At 52.3% G+C, this 5,000-nt stretch overlaps 1 non-coding gene across 1 annotated transcript in view; it reads left to right on the top strand.

The window, feature by feature from the left end:
* Positions 1 to 3,619: 3,619 nt before the first annotated feature.
* Positions 3,620 to 5,000, top strand: part of LOC124587129 — a 1,910-nt gene continuing 529 nt past the window's right edge. The window contains exon 1 of the ribosomal RNA XR_006975286.1: positions 3,620 to 5,000. This exon is cut by the window's right edge and continues 529 nt beyond it. This is a non-coding gene — a ribosomal RNA (small subunit ribosomal RNA).

The following is a 5,000-nucleotide window of genomic DNA, read 5'->3' as shown; positions in this document are numbered from 1 at the left end:
CCGTAACCTAACCTATGTCGTACCGTAACCTAACCTATGTCGTACCGTAACCTAACCTATGTCGTACCGTAACCTAACCTATGTCGTACCGTAACCTAACCTATGTCGTACCGTAACCTAACCTATGTCGTACCGTAACCTAACCTATGTCGTACCGTAACCTAACCTATGTCGTACCTTAACCTAACCTATGTCGTACCTTAACCTAACCTATGTCGTACCTTAACCTAACCTATGTCGTACCTTAACCTAACCTATGTCGTACCTTAACCTAACCTATGTCGTACCTTAACCTAACCTATGTCGTACCTTAACCTAACCTATGTCGTACCTTAACCTAACCTATGTCGTACCTTAACCTAACCTATGTCGTACCTTAACCTAACCTATGTCGTACCTTAACCTAACCTATGTCGTACCTTAACCTAACCTATGTCGTACCTTAACCTAACCTATGTCGTACCTTAACCTAACCTATGTCGTACCTTAACCTAACCTATGTCGTACCTTAACCTAACCTATGTCGTACCTTAACCTAACCTATGTCGTACCTTAACCTAACCTATGTCGTACCTTAACCTAACCTATGTCGTACCTTAACCTAACCTATGTCGTACCTTAACCTAACCTATGTCGTACCTTAACCTAACCTATGTCGTACCTTAACCTAACCTATGTCGTACCTTAACCTAACCTATGTCGTACCTTAACCTAACCTATGTCGTACCTTAACCTAACCTATGTCGTACCTTAACCTAACCTATGTCGTACCTTAACCTAACCTATGTCGTACCTTAACCTAACCTATGTCGTACCTTAACCTAACCTATGTCGTACCTTAACCTAACCTATGTCGTACCTTAACCTAACCTGTATTGCGCCTTAACCTAACCTGTATTGCGCCTTAACCTAACCTGTATTGCGCCTTAACGTAACCTGTATTGCGCCTTAACGTAACCTGTATTGCGCCTTAACGTAACCTGTATTGCGCCTTAACGTAACCTGTATTGCGCCTTAACGTAACCTGTATTGCGCCTTAACGTAACCTGTATTGCGCCTTAACGTAACCTGCATTGCGCCTTAACGTAACCTGTATTGCGCCTTAACGTAACCTGTATTGCGCCTTAACGTAACCTGTATTGCGCCTTAACGTAACCTGTATTGCGCCTTAACGTAACCTGTATTGCGCCTTAACGTAACCTGTATTGCGCCTTAACGTAACCTGTATTGCGCCTTAACGTAACCTGTATTGCGCCTTAACGTAACCTGTATTGCGCCTTAACGTAACCTGTATTGCGCCTTAACGTAACCTGTATTGCGCCTTAACGTAACCTGCATTGCGCCTTAACGTAACCTGCATTGCGCCTTAACGTAACCTGTATTGCGCCTTAACGTAACCTGTATTGCGCCTTAACGTAACCTGTATTGCGCCTTAACGTAACCTGTATTGCGCCTTAACGTAACCTGTATTGCGCCTTAACGTAACCTGTATTGCGCCTTAACGTAACCGATATTGCGCCTTAACGTAACCTATATTGCGCCGTAACGTAACCTATATTGCGCCGTAACGTAACCCACATTGCCCCTTAACGTAACCCACATTGCCCCTTAACGTAACCCACATTGCCCCTTAACGTAACCCAACACACGTTGGGCCTTAACCCAACACACGTTGGGCCTTAACCCAACACACGTTGGGCCTTAACCCAACACACGTTGGGCCTTAACCCAACACACGTTGGGCCTTAACCCAACACACGTTGGGCCTTAACCCAACACACGTTGGGCCTTAACCCAACACACGTTGGGCCTTAACCCAACACACGTTGGGCCTTAACCCAACACACGTTGGGCCTTAACCCAACACACGTTGGGCCTTAACCCAACACACGTTGGGCCTTAACCTGCTCTGTAATTGTCATACGACGCGTTAAATTAGTGTAGTGTTGCCTAACTGCAACCCCCGCAATATAGTTTGCTACTCGCACTGCCCGGTCCCCAGTGTATCGCTTCATGTTAAACACCTTGCAGCTATACACTGTAATGTGGATGGCAGCAGGACGTACATGCTCAATGCCCTTTGCAGTTGTTCATTGGCATTTGCAGTTGTTCATTGGCATTCGCATGTGCGAAGCACTTAGCCTACGCTGTGGTACGGCCTGTGTCAACTGTCCGCTGATGTTGTACGTCCAAATCACACACTGTACTGCACATTGGTCCTCATGTACTGAATGATACATCGTGGTACATGTGACCGTACAACGACTGCGCCAACAACGGCGAACCATGCGGTCCAAATGTTGTGCACTCAGCTACGTGTCGTCTCCCTATAAGAGCTGGATTGCAGTGTGGTATGCCCTGGATGGCGATCAGCATGAGCCGTCTGTTGATGTAGTGGCGCGTGTTGTCAGACGTAGTCGTCTCTTCTCACACACCGTGATAGCATGGTGCACTGCGTTCCACATCTGCGACATGCGACAGAGGCCGGTTGACAGTCGTTCGCGCAATGGACATCGCATACGTACGGGGGCCACCTTCCACGTGTTCGCGAAGCGTGCACATGTTGTTGCGTGTATGTGGGCAGACATAGTGTGTCGTGACACCTGACACAGGCATGCAACAATCGTTGAATTTGCAAATGGCGATGGACGCCTACGTTTGCTGGTGACGTTATGCAAATGAACAACTGGTAAACCGTTGTGGTGCGGTTGTTCTCGCTAGAGGTGAATCAGTGATGGCGACGATCGGTTGAGCTACCAACCGGTTGTTCCAGCGATACCCACCATGCCCACGAACGTGAATGGCATCTGGGTGTGAAGCGATACGCGGCGGTGGCTGGGTGGGACCGTCCCCGGCCGGTGAGGGGGGGCCTCCCGGCGTGCTGGCCGCGCGGTGCGTGGGCGCACGCGCTACAGCCGGCTGGTGGGGGCGGCCAGTGGCAGGCGCGCCGGCCGACGGAGGCGGCAGGCGGCGCAGCTGCGCGCCGGCGCACCCTGCACGCGGCGCCGTGCGGCCAAAGTAGGTCCTCGCGGGCCCGGTGCGAAGCGCGGTGGACATCTGCAGTGTGCTGGTCCGATTGAGGACTGTGTGCGCTGAGGATGCGCCGCCGCCCGGCGCTCGGCGCCGCGACGCCGTCTGCTGCTCGGTCGCCTCTGCGGTTCTCGCAGGTGGTTTGTATCGCAGCTGTGCGGACGTGTTGGCGCGTGCGCTGTGCTGGGAGAGTTCGCTTCGGCACCCAAGTGGGGCTTTTGTCCTTCTGTGGCGCTGGCGTTGGAGCTGCCGGTCACCGTAGGTGGCGCGTGTTGTCTCCCGCCGGCAATGCCACGACAGCACGCTCCCGGGCCTCTGTCGGCAGCGGCAAGCTCAGTTGGGAGCACGGGTGGTCGCACCTAAAGCGTCTACTCGCCAAACTCCGGGCGATTGCGCCTCTCTCGAACCCGACCAAGTACTTAGGACGGCGCTGCGCGCCGCCGGGACCTGAGAGGGTTTCGAGGTGTATTGTGCAGGGGAGCTCAGCCTCCTCCTGTTTGCAGAATAATTGAGCGGACGCTTGCGTGTTCGCGCGGGCCCCCGGGACACACTCCCGGGCGGCCGGCTGCTCAGCTCTAGTTGACGCAGCTCCCTGGTTGATCCTGCCAGTAGTCATATGCTTGTCTCAAAGATTAAGCCATGCATGTCTCAGTACAAGCCGCATTAAGGTGAAACCGCGAATGGCTCATTAAATCAGTTATGGTTCCTTAGATCGTACCCACGTTACTTGGATAACTGTGGTAATTCTAGAGCTAATACATGCAAACAGAGTCCCGACCAGAGATGGAAGGGACGCTTTTATTAGATCAAAACCAATCGGTCGGCTCGTCCGGTCCGTTTGCCTTGGTGACTCTGAATAACTTTGGGCTGATCGCACGGTCCTCGTACCGGCGACGCATCTTTCAAATGTCTGCCTTATCAACTGTCGATGGTAGGTTCTGCGCCTACCATGGTTGTAACGGGTAACGGGGAATCAGGGTTCGATTCCGGAGAGGGAGCCTGAGAAACGGCTACCACATCCAAGGAAGGCAGCAGGCGCGCAAATTACCCACTCCCGGCACGGGGAGGTAGTGACGAAAAATAACGATACGGGACTCATCCGAGGCCCCGTAATCGGAATGAGTACACTTTAAATCCTTTAACGAGTATCTATTGGAGGGCAAGTCTGGTGCCAGCAGCCGCGGTAATTCCAGCTCCAATAGCGTATATTAAAGTTGTTGCGGTTAAAAAGCTCGTAGTTGGATTTGTGTCCCACGCTGTTGGTTCACCGCCCGTCGGTGTTTAACTGGCATGTATCGTGGGACGTCCTGCCGGTGGGGCGAGCCGAAGGCGTGCGACGCGCCTCGTGCGTGCTCGTGCGTCCCGAGGCGGACCCCGTTGCAATCCTACCAGGGTGCTCTTGAGTGAGTGTCTCGGTGGGCCGGCACGTTTACTTTGAACAAATTAGAGTGCTTAAAGCAGGCAAGCCCGCCTGAATACTGTGTGCATGGAATAATGGAATAGGACCTCGGTTCTATTTTGTTGGTTTTCGGAACCCGAGGTAATGATTAATAGGGACAGGCGGGGGCATTCGTATTGCGACGTTAGAGGTGAAATTCTTGGATCGTCGCAAGACGAACAGAAGCGAAAGCATTTGCCAAGTATGTTTTCATTAATCAAGAACGAAAGTTAGAGGTTCGAAGGCGATCAGATACCGCCCTAGTTCTAACCATAAACGATGCCAGCCAGCGATCCGCCGCAGTTCCTCCGATGACTCGGCGGGCAGCCTCCGGGAAACCAAAGCTTTTGGGTTCCGGGGGAAGTATGGTTGCAAAGCTGAAACTTAAAGGAATTGACGGAAGGGCACCACCAGGAGTGGAGCCTGCGGCTTAATTTGACTCAACACGGGAAACCTCACCAGGCCCGGACACCGGAAGGATTGACAGATTGATAGCTCTTTCTTGATTCGGTGGGTGGTGGTGCATGGCCGT

Source organism: Schistocerca americana, unplaced genomic scaffold (assembly GCF_021461395.2).
Source record: "Schistocerca americana isolate TAMUIC-IGC-003095 unplaced genomic scaffold, iqSchAmer2.1 HiC_scaffold_579, whole genome shotgun sequence".
NCBI lineage: Eukaryota > Metazoa > Arthropoda > Insecta > Orthoptera > Acrididae > Schistocerca > Schistocerca americana.
This window is presented reverse-complemented; position numbering and strand designations above follow the sequence as displayed.